Source organism: Lolium rigidum, chromosome 6 (assembly GCF_022539505.1).
Source record: "Lolium rigidum isolate FL_2022 chromosome 6, APGP_CSIRO_Lrig_0.1, whole genome shotgun sequence".
Classification (NCBI taxonomy): domain Eukaryota; kingdom Viridiplantae; phylum Streptophyta; class Magnoliopsida; order Poales; family Poaceae; genus Lolium; species Lolium rigidum.
In genome coordinates this window covers 18,979,173-18,991,656 of record NC_061513.1, presented here as the reverse complement: position 1 = coordinate 18,991,656, position 12,484 = coordinate 18,979,173, and the positions used below count along the sequence as shown (strand labels likewise).

At 44.4% G+C, this 12,484-nt stretch overlaps 2 pseudogenes; one reads left to right on the top strand and one right to left on the bottom strand.

The window, feature by feature from the left end:
• The first annotated feature begins 6,436 nt into the window (after nt 1–6,436).
• Nucleotides 6,437–7,997, top strand: LOC124665657 (annotated as a pseudogene).
• Nucleotides 7,998–9,386: 1,389 nt separating this feature from the next.
• Nucleotides 9,387–12,245, bottom strand: LOC124660907 (annotated as a pseudogene).
• Nucleotides 12,246–12,484: the final 239 nt, after the last annotated feature.

Genomic DNA, 12,484 nt, shown 5'->3' with positions numbered 1-12,484 from the left:
TTTGCCGCGCCCGCTGGAGCGCCCTTTTTCCTCCCGCGCGCGGTATACCGGCCGCTTTTTTTGCAGCGCGGCCTATATATCGCGCCTGTTGGAGATGCTCTAAGTTATGTAATTTCTCGCTAAATTCTAACCGTAAATTACAGATCTAATAGCTAAAATAATTCTAGAGATATGGATTAACGTGATGTCTCTATTTTAGACTCTTTTACGTGTAGTCGGCATTATAGTCTGGTGTGAATATATTCGTACCGTTTCCTAGTATTTTGTAATATTTTTAATTTTAATTAATAATATCAATGTATTTAGATTATTTAAATATACTGCCTTATGTACCTGTGGATAGCCGGCATGGCGTGAATATATTCGGAACTTGTCGTAGTATATTTTTCAGCCCTACTACGTGCTAAAACTGGTTGTTTACAAAATTTACTTAGGTTCTAAAGTATTATTAATCCAAATAACTTAATTTGCATACATATGAGCTAGTCCAAATCATGTCGGACTCATTAGGAGCCAGCATGTATTTGCTTTCCATGCCACACGGGTGGCCTTTAGAGCGTGGACCATACGAAGCATAATATAGTACTACCTCCGGATCAGATTAACCAGCGTTCCTGAAAAGTATGCCGTTCCTAAACCAACGCTGATTTAGACGTCTTTACATTAACTACTGCATTTAGTTAGGCGTAATCCTCTCATATCCTAATTATTCTCTCTCAATTCTACCGTATGCATGCCAACTACTAGCGCATGCAGATTAAATGCGTGGTCCATGGGAAGAGGAGCTGACCATTGCATGCAAAACAAATCGTGTGGTTATTGGCGGGCTCCCTTTGGATACACTTGCAAGGGCCACGATCGTTGGACTCCCATAATTAACGCCACAATCAACGAGGCAATATTAGGTTTTGGCGTTGGTTTCTCTCTTCCAATCAAGGATCGTCTTGGTTCCAACAATTTTTCATGCACGCCGGTTAATCTATACCGGAGGGAGTATTAGATTGTACGCATATATGTAATTTAAAGATGGCTTCCATAAACATGATAGATACATACAAAGAACTCTTTTTTTAGGGACTCATTCCTTACAGTTATTTGGCATGCAAAAGAAGTTCTCAGACGTGCCACAAGTTTAGTTTTGTACATATATACTATTGTACGTAACATTTCTTCACTTTTAATCTCAGATGTTAAAAATAGAATCATCGGTTTATGTTTTCTAAGCATATGTGGGTTAACCTGGTGCCTCAAAAAACACCCTTATTTTGCTTTTAGTATATAATAGAAGATGTGCATAGTCTTAAAATTATTATTGATTGATTCATGATTATGCTATTGCATGATCTTAAATTACTTGTATCTAGTCACCCTTTGCACTTTAAAGGTGTCATAGCATTTATGTTTTGCTACTTCATAAAGGACATGCTGAATACCACTTTGCTATGTTTTCTCTATGCTCATAAACAAACAGTTGCTTTCAATGCACAATTATTCATGATCCTTTGTTTGAGTTACTTCTCATGTTATAACATAGTTGCTAAGTTCTATTGTTAAAATTATATCTATCATGTCTATGTTTAGAGTATTTTGATCCCAGCTCACATTGATTTACAATAACTTGATCAAGATTATGTTGGCTTCATGTTACCTCAAAAATTATTTTTGTTATCACTTAGCTACTCGAGGACGAGCATGAGCTAAGCTTGGGGATGCTGATACATTGCAAACGTATTTATAATTGTTTATGCTCCATGCTTGTTTTACACCAATTTATATATGCTTTGCTCTCACTTCGTTGCACTTTTATATATTTTCCAGCACTAACCTATTAAGAAGATGCCACAGTGTCAGTTTCCCATTTTCTGTTATTTTGTATTTTAGAAAAGTTGTACATGAAATATTCTCGGAATTAGACGAAACAAAAGCCGAAGTCAATACTTTACTGTAGCAGAGTCAGAGTCCAGAGGGGGGGGGTCGAAGAGGCGCCACAGGACGGCCAGACCACCCCAGGGCGCGGCCTGGGTGTGGACCGCGCCAAGGGGTGGTGTGGGCCCCCCAGGCGGCCACCGACCTCGCCCTTCCGCCTATTTATTCACGATCTCGGGAAAAACCTATACACCCGAGCCTCCATCCATGAAAAGTTCCATCGCGGCCGCCAACGCAGACCCTAGCTCGGAAGGGTTCTGAAGCTTTTCCCGGCACCCTGCCGAAGAGGGAGAGCATCACCGGAGGACTCTACATCGCCATGCCCACCTCCGAAGTGATGCGTGAGTAGTTCATCCCTGGACTATGGATCCATAGCAGTAGCTAGATGGTTGTCTTCTCCAATTTGTGCCTCATGTTTAGATCATGTGAGCTGCCTATCATGATCAAGATCATCTTTATGTAATGCTACATGTTGTGTTTGATGGGATCCGATGCATATTAAATACTATGTTGAGATCGATTATATATTTGTCATATGTCATTTGTGATCTTGCATGCTCTCTGTTGCTAGTAGTTGCTCTAGCCAAGTAAATGCTTGTGACTCCAAGAGGGAGTATTTATGCTCGATAGTAGGTTCATGCCTCTAGTTTTCTGGAAGAGTGACAATAACTTCTAAGATTGTAGATGTGCTGTTGCTACTAGGGAGAAAACAACAATGTTTTATCGAAGGGTAAACTTTACACACATTGCTCAATGCGATAATCTGTTGCTTGCAACTTAATACTTGAAGGAATTCAGATGATAACCGGAAGGTGGATTATTAGTCATAGACGCAGTTGGATTACGGTCTATGTATTATGTTGTAATGTCCAAACGAATCTCATAGTAATCATCTTCTCATGTATGGTATTTATTCTGTCAATTGCCCAGCTATAGTTTGTTTACCCAGCATGTTATTTTATGTTTATGGAGAGACACCTCTAGTGAACCGTGGACCCCGGTCCTTTCTTTTACACTGATACAACCATCATGTTCTGTTTACTTACTGCAAGCACTGTTCTCTTTCATTCCGCTGAAAACAATCATCATCTTTCCACACGATACGTTTAATCCTTTGTGTTTAGCAAAATCGGTTAGATTGACAACATCACTGTAAGTTGGGGCAAAGTATTTTGGTTGTGTTGTGTGCAGGTACCACGTTGTTGCTGACGCCGGTAGTGTGTCCTGCCAATAGTCAGCTAGCACATCCTCAGAAGTCACACCTTTCTCCTACTGGTTGATTAAACCTTGGTTTCTTACCGAGGGAAAACTTGCTGATGTGCTCATCATACCTTCCTCTTGGGGTTCCCTAACGTGTGCAATCTGCGCTCATCAGGGACGCGAGGGAGAGAGAGAGAGAGCGGGAATCCCAATTTCTTTTCTTCTTTTTAAATGACCCCCCAAAAACAGCTCCATGTCTTCTTTTGAAGACGAGGAGGTCGTGTCCACTGTTGCATTATGTCCTCTAGTATATGCTGCAACCGAGACCTTGCCCTATTGCGAGCTGCTCTGTGACTATCTCCTCCCGACGTGCCTGATTATCGACTCAACTCAGATCTTCGCCTGCTTGACTTGGAGGCCGCGGCTTGCCTCCTATCCAGCGCAGCTTTCTGTTTTTCAATTTCTAGCGTAGCACGGGTGATTCTATATTGGTATGCTTGTAACTCTTCAGCTGTGGCGGCCGTAGTCATCGGCTCCGTGCCGTCGATAGCTTTTGCAACTCTGTCCCAAACTGCTTGCGAAAATTGTACCATCTATCGTGTCGCAGGTCCGACATATTTGGTTCCCAAACCTCGCGTAAGATCAGCGGGATCGATGTACGGGTTTCCCGCATCATCGAAAGCCTCTGATGTCTCCTCTTGTGGGCGACTTGCTTCTCCAATTACATAGATTTGATGGTGTTTTGAACTTTGACCTTTGTCGGGATTGGTGACACCGTCGTATAGATCGGCGAAGACCTCTCCAACAGAAATAGATCTGTCAATAAAGCTGAAGCTGTCTGAGTCGCTGCTTATACTGGAGTCCGCAGACGACTCGAAGGACATGTCGAAGATCTTGGCGAGTATTTTGCTTGCCGTAGTTTTGACGAAGCATGGCGGCGAAATCTCCTCGTCGCCTGTCTCGAACGATGACGATGATTCCGAAAGATCGGAATCGACCGCCGACGATCCCGACGAAATCGGAACCTCGAGACGATGTGATCCTTCTCTTCCGACGCGGAAGTGGAACCTTCCGAACGTCATCTCCATAGGCTCCTCCAGATACACATATGCATCCAAACGGGAGGGCGGGTGAGGAACAAAATCGACTAGACCAGTTTCGATCTGTTTACCTCTGTCCAATGCGTTGCTTGCCACCGAAGACATCGACGATGTTGAGCGTGCCATCGAGATCAGCTCCTTGTCGCCTCTAATTCCCACAGACAGCGCCAATTGACAAGGTATTGACTTGTCAATGCCTACAGATTGTAGACTAGGGTTTTAGTAGGAAGTAGAGGGCAAGTAGATCTCGAGGGTTCAGCCGGAAAAGTACTCGACTGCTAGAAAACTAGGGTTGTGTTGACAATGAAATTGATCCCCTCTTTCTCCCTCGACTCCCCCTTATATAGGAGGCGGAGCCGAGGGTTTTGATGATGTACAAGTTACAAAGTCCGGGAGACTCTTTGAGTTCGTCCCGTAATAGTTACAAGTCGAATATTCCTAATACAACTCTATTTTTCCAAACTATCTCTTAATTGGACTTCCGGGCTTCATAAACTTCGGGTCGTGGGCATTCAGTAAACCCCGGGTACTATCTTCGGCAGGCCCATTGGGGATGCCTATATCAACATTTTCCCAAACACACCACTAAACCATGTCTTTGCTTAGTACCATTATACTTTTGTGGCCGTATTACCCAAAACGGAAAAGTTTGACTTTTCTCAGATGAAATTACCATCTTGCTCTTTGAAAAATATGCCTGCAGTTGTTTCTTTCCAAACAGTTTTCTTTTACTGCCCACGAGGGGGACTAACTAGGCATGAAGGGGACGAAGCTCAACAATGACGAAATTTGCGCCGCTCCACCGCGCTGGTCACCCTACTGCCGGCGTCAACGCCGGCTATCTCCGCCCCTAGGGAAGCCTCCCTTGGCCGCCCACTCCCACCTCTGCGTCACCCCTGTCAAGCATAGCGGACATGCCCCAATATCGACCGGCGCGGCAAGGTGCAGCGCCCCCATTGCAAAGTCCGGTACCAGGCGTTCTCGGCGGGACCTGCACCGAGCGTTCTCGCCAGCAGAAACAGGCTCCCTCGCGCAGTCACGCTTGACCAAGTTCCTGCCAACTGCCAGGGATGGCGGCTTGTGTTGATATGTACAACCTCTATTGACGCAGAAAATTTAGTTAGAGAAAACAAAATGTTCTAGACCGGACATAGGAGATGTATAGTGTGTTTTGGCAAATGTACCACTAAATTTAGCAAAATGCTAAACTTTTCGTATTGGGCTACATGGTGTGTCTTGGTAAATGTATCACAAAAGTATAATGATACTGGCCAAAGACATGTTTTAGTGATGTGTTCGGGCAAAGGAGTGAAAATTATGGTGTCCCTGAGCCAATTTTCCCTTGCATTAATGCTACGATTATGATGATTCTAGAGCAGTTTTCTTTCATTTCTGAACGATTCAAATGATAATCCTTGCCATGTGTAAAGTATAATGCCACTATGGGATATTATGTGTTGAACTTTTGATTCAAGAACATTTCTCCTTGAACCTTACAAGAAAAATAAAATGTAAGAGGGCAAGACGTTTCCAAAATTTGTCTTGCAAATAAAGAATTTCCTGAGAACTTTGCATGACAAATACAGCTGTTTTCATTTGAAATAATCTGATCTGGAAGAAAATGTTATACTTTTGACACAGTGAGAACGCAAATTTGTGTTTTGCTACCTAAAAACTATAGAGATTGTCAACTTGTACTTTCGTTTTTTGTACGGGTCAAACCCAGGCTCTGGGCTGACAAACAGCACGAAGCAGCCATGAAACTGCAACCACATGGTGGGAGTCCTCCTTTGTCGCCCCTTTCTTGTCTTCCACTAAGACCACTAATATCGCAAACGGAGCTGAGGAGCGAGGCATTGACCGTGTGGTATGGTGGATCGACATATCCACATGACACACCATCAATTGTAGTGCAAGGACTTTAAACAAATGGCCACTGGTCCTAGTGACACTTTCTATATATTCAGAGTTACCCCAAACATTACCAATCTAGTCCAAGTGCGCTTCACTGTTTTCTATCATTCCTTCTCGCTCCCACTTCTCTGTGGAGAAATGGTTCCAGAATCGTTGTTGGGTCCAGTTTCTGTACCATGGAGCTTCCTGATCTGCGGCCTCTTTGGCATGGTGCTTCTGTGGCCAGCCATCCGACTGCTCGAGCAGCTCTGGTGGCAGCCAAGGCGGCTCGAGCGGGCTCTTCGTGCCCAGGGTCTCCGCGGCACATCTTACCGTTTCCTCATCGGCGATGTCAAGGACTACGGCCGGCAAAACAAGGAGGCGTGGTCGAGACCTTTGCCTCTGCGCTGCCACGACATTGGCGCCCACGTCATGCCTTTCCTCTATAACACCGTCGAGGAGCACGGCAAGCCATGCATCTCCTGGTTCGGTCCGATTCCTAAGGTGACCATCACCGATCCTAACCTGGTCAGGGAGGTGTTGTCCAACAAGTTAGGCCACATCGAGAAGCTCAAGTTCCCAACGTTAACGAAGCTCCTCGCCGAAGGCGTAGGGAATTACGAGGGCGAGAAATGGGTCAAGCACAGAAGGATACTCAACCCTGCTTTCCATGTGGAGAAGCTCAAGGTATCTGCTGGCTGGTGTTAACTTTTTCGTGTCGTCATAATTACTTTACATCTACTTTTGATACTTTTGTGAATTAAATATCTGTCATGACGATTTATCTGCTTGCATAATCTACAGCTCATGCTGCCTGCATTTTCTTCGTGTTGTGAAAAGCTTGTTAGCAGATGGACACAATCCCTCGGTCCTGATGGCTCGTGGGAAGTGGATGTCTCCTCAGAGCTCCAGAACCTCACCGGAGATGTCATCTCGCAAACCGCATTTGGTAGCAGTTATCTGGAAGGAAGAAGGATTTCTCAACTGCAGTCCGAGCAGATGGGGAGATTCATGGCAGCCATTTACACGATTATGATACCTGGTTACATGTCAGTTGCTACTTTTTAAAATTTGATTTACTACTTACTACTTAGTACTAATCAAAGTTCATTAGCACTCGGTTCCTAGGATCCAATGACATTGTTCAGGCTGGATTAAGCAATCTCATTTGGTTCAGTTTCTCTCAAATATTTAGGGTCTCGTTTCTTAATCAAATTAACCATAATTTTGTTCACCACTTTGTTTTATTAGCAGCTTTAAAGTAAGCATTAGCTTCGCTGTTTGTAGTTACTGAGACCGTGGCGTGTATGTGTCATTACCAGGTCCTTTCCTACCAAAAATAACCGAAGAATGCATCAAATTAATAACGAGATCGAGAACATTCTAAGAGGCATAATTTTGAAGAGGATGCAAGCTGTGCAGGAAGGAGAGAGTACAAAAGATGACTTACTCGGATTATTACTACATTCAAACATGACAACCACAGATGAAAATGGTGAATTCATCCTGGGAATGTCAACAGAAGAAGTCATGGAGGAGTGCAAGTTGTTCTATTTTGCAGGAATGGAGACAACATCAGTACTGCTTACATGGACAATGGTCGTACTTAGCATGCACCCCGAGTGGCAGGACCGTGCAAGGGAAGAGGTTCTTGGCCTATTTGGAAAGCATAAGCTTGAATATGAGGGTGTCAATCGGCTCAAAATCGTAAGTACCAGACGAAATTGTTAGATTTGTTGCCATGAGATTTAAATAGAGGTGCAATTAATATCTCTAATATGTGTTGTGCAGGTGACAATGATTCTTTACGAGGTTCTTCGGTTGTACCCACCAGCTCCTGCCCTCACCCGAAAGACATACAAGGAGATTGAGATTGGAGGCATCACGTACCCAGCTGGTGTGGTCTTCGAGCTGCCTGTCTTGTTCATCCACCATGACCTAGACATCTGGGGAAACGACGTGCACGAATTCAGACCAGATAGGTTTGCGGACGGGGTCTCCAAGGCCTCCAAGGAACCAGCCGGTGCGTTTTTTCCATTTGGTTGGGGTCCACGTATCTGTATTGGTCAGAACTTTGCCTTGCTTGAGGCCAAGATGGCCTTGTGCATGATCCTTCAACGCTTTGAGTTTGAGCTCGCGTCCTCGTATACCCATGCGCCACATACTGTTATGATGATGCAGCCGATGCATGGTGCCCAAATTAAGCTCCGGGCTATCTCTTTGTAATAGTCATGTATACACGCATTCACTACCTATATTTTAGTATAGCCTTTGCTTGTTGGCCATGTAATATGATTTTAGTTACATCCTGCTATTGATAATACATTCCTTAAGTCCAACAGGAGCATGATAACCCAACTTTCTAGTCTTTGTCCAGCTTTTGCCACATACATGTGTTTTTTTATTCATAGGGGTTTTCTCCCGTTTTCATTTCAAAAATAAAACAATAAAGTTCATAGAGAAAGTACAGCTACATGCCATAAGTCCCAGCAGCCGTGCTGCGTTGAAACAGGTTTCCAAGCACTACCAAAGGCGATATAAAAATTAAAAACCCTGCCCACATTATTACATGAACACATGGATTGAAACCACTTCCAATGCTGACTTGCATCCAAAAACCTAAAACTAAATACCAATGCTAAGAACTCGGAAACACTAGGTCACCCGACCTTCCCAAAACCCTAGAGCTTTAGTGTAGAGCTTGTTTTTTTGCAGGACTATCACCTGAGAGATAACCCCTCACATCAGCACATGAATTGAATCACTCTCCTCCAGATGATCAGTGAGGTACACCAGCGACAGACAACCACGCCGAACTTCTCCTTCTGCTGATAACATTCAGATGAAAACTAGCAAAAGTCAGTGAACTTTAACTTGGCATCAGCGCCATCTAGGTGTTCAGTCAGATAATCAAAATTTCCAAGAACTGGCCACATTCCTCCCCTCCTATTATTTAGAAAGAACTTTCCAATTCCTCGGATATATGCCAGAATCAGGCTCCTCGTCTATGTATCACGTTTATCCAAAAAAAACATTAAAAACCTGTATTATTCCTATTGTTACACACACACGCACTCACGCACACGATTTTGTACTGCGCGAACCATTTATTCAGTTACAACTCATTTGCGATTTCAATATCTCAGTTGCGACCCGATTTGGACTTGAAAAATCTTAACTGCCACACGATTTGTAACTGAAAATCTCGGTATTAACAGAACAGTTGCAACCCCACTTAGAGTCGAAAAGTCTCAGTTGAAACTTCACTTACCACTCATAGAACGCATGAGTCGTGACGTAAATCTGTCAATTTTGAGCTTCACTGAGCAAATTCCGTTTAAAATTAAAACTCTCTTATATCTTTGCACTACACACCTAGTGTTCTGACAAGTTACCATTTCACGGTAGCTATTAGCTACCCCATGAGACATCAACAAAGCTGCGAGACAAGATGACCATCAGAGACTCTTGAGTATAATTTGCGCTCCATGCTGAGGATGTAGTGTGATAACGGTGTACGGTGCATGGGTGTATGAAGGTGAGAGCTGAAACTCGAAACGCTGCAGGATCATGCTCAGTGCCATCTTGGCTTCCAGCATCGCGAAGTTTTGGCCGATGCAAATCCTCGGCCCCCAACCAAACGGGAAGAAGACCGGCTGGTCCTTGGTCGCCTTGGAAATACCCTCGGCGAACCTCTCCGGCTTGAACTCCAACACGTCTTTCCCCCATACATCCGGGTTGTGGTGAACTAAGATTATTGGCAGCTCAAGGAGTATGCCTGCAGGGTAGACGACGCCTCCAATCTGCATTTCTTTCGATGTTTTCCGGTTCAGCGTGACCGCCGGTGGGTACAACCTGAGCACCTCATACAGTATCATCGTCACCTAGATAGAATAATTGGAGAGGCAAAGCATGGTCAACAATGAGTTTTCAATCAATGGTTTTCAATCAATGGCTAGAGTAAAACTCCTGTTGCAACATTGAAAAGTGTAAGCAGAACTTGCCGTTTTCAGTCGACTCAGGCTGTCGAAGTTAGGTTTATCCTTCCCAAATACGCTCACGACTTCTTCCCTCGCCCGATCCTGCCACTCAGGGTGCATGCCTAGCAGGACCAGGGTCCACGTGAGCAATACAGACGTGGTCTCCATCCCTGCGAAGTAGAAGAGCTTGCACTCCTCAATCACATCCTCAGTACTCATCCTCAAGCTTGGTGTCTCAGTGTCCTTGTTCGACTGCAACATTAGGCCAAGCAAGTCATTGCCAAAAAGCCCGTCGTCCTCGATTGTGCGCTCCCTTTTCTCAATGATGCCCCTCAGGAGCCCTTCGATCTCTTGGTTGATCTCCTTCATCCTCTTGTTGTTCTCAGTTGGAAAGAACCTGCAAGACGGCCAGTTGCATTATTTTTTATGGGCATATGTGGCTTCGAAGAACTTGCTTTAACTATCACAAGGTAAAGAACATGGTTTATAAAGAAAGAAAAAAGAAGACTAAATATGTGAAGGGTAAATTTTTCGATAGAAAATATATTAATATCGCGAAGACTATATATGTGAAGAGTAATTGGTATCTATCGATATTAATATATTCCCTTTATCCAAAAAAAATATGTGAAGAGTAAATAAAGGTGGAAATATAATTTGCTACAGGAAGTGTGCTTACAAGTATCCTGGGATATACAAATACTGGAAGGCCTTGATGATTCGCTCGGCTTGCTCTCCCTGAAGCTGGAAGATCTTTCGTCCTTCCATGAAGCTGCTGCCGAACGACGTGCGAGAGATCACGTCTCCAGTGAGGCTCTGGAAATCCTGCCAGATATCTACTTCATGTGACCCACTAGAACCAGCTAATTTACTTTCCCAACTGCTGATAAGCTCGGTGCAGCATGTTGAGAAAGCCGGCAACATGCCCTGAAAATAGCTTTAGTTAGTCCGTGTGCACACTGCACACAACCATACGCACAGACACACTCGTAGTTGTGCATACACTCTGAATCTCTTATCGAACTGAGCTAGTAAGAATAGTACCTTTAGCTTTTCGAGATGGAAAGCGGGGTTGAGGATCCTTCTGTGCCTCGCCCATTTCTCACCGTCGTAGCTTGCAAGCCCAAGTGCGATGAGTTTACTAAGACGTTTACTTATGAACTTTTCGAATTGGCCGGACTTGTCTGATAGGATCTCTCTCACTAACTTTGGATCTGCGATGACTACCCTGGCTGTCGGGCCGAACCAGGTTAAGCAAACGTTACCTACATGCAATTCAATGGTCAGTGCCGTTGTCAGATATCTTGTTTTTTTTTTTGAAATGGAAGCAAAGACCCAGCTTCCAAAGGCGGAGCTAGAACATGTTTTGATCGGGTTCATTGCTTTGTAATAGTAGGTTCAGAGTATGAATGATCAGTAAATATGTAGTGATTATAAAGAGACTAATCAAATTTCATTGGGTTCATGTGAACCCAATAGTTACATGCTTGCTCCCCCGCTGCCAGCCTCTGCATCGAAACGATGCATACAGTTTTTTATTTATTTATTGCAACACGAGTATCAAATATCTTGTCAATTAGTTAAGATCCAGAAGGTGTTTTTGAAATGCGTCAGATCAGAGATTTACAATTCTGTCGGCCTTGAGACAATAAAATTTAGTTATAGCCTAAGAGGGAATTAAAGATGCCACTGCCTTTTTAGCATCCATATATGTTCAAGTGGGGAAACAACAACACATTCGAATTGAACTTGTCGGAACAACAAAATTCTTCACATACCGTGCTCTTTGACAGTGTTGTGGAGGTGTGGCAACACGCGGGGCACAATGTCGTGGCACGGCCGCATGGGCTTGGACCGCGCCTCCTCGTTGAGCCGGCCGTTCTCGGCGAGGTCTCCTGCCGGAAAGCGGTACACCGTGCCGCCGAGCCCCTGCGCCCGGAGCGCGCGGCTGATCCGCCGTGGCCTGAGCCAGCATCTCTCCGCCGTCCGTGAGACCGCCCAGAGGACGAGCAGCGCAGCGAGACCGCACAGCAGGCTCCACGGTGAAGGAGAAGCCACATCCCCTTGGAGTGCAGTTGCTGCTACGTCCACCTCCATCATACTGATTTTTTGTGCGCTTCTAGAGGGTGTCAAACTGTGGAGTGAGGTGTACAAGAGCAGAGTTTGTCGTGAGAACGGAATGTTTTTATAAGCACAGGAAGTGTCGCCGGTGATAGGGGTTTTCCTCGGCGTCACACGTTTTTTCTGCTCTTTCTTGTTTCATTTTCTCAGAAAAAGTTCTTGGAGGTCACGGATGGGAATTGTGGAAAAAGATGTGCCATACGAAGGGCAAGCAAAAGCTGGATTTGTTGTTTTCATCGAGAAAACTTGGAGAACGTAACTGTG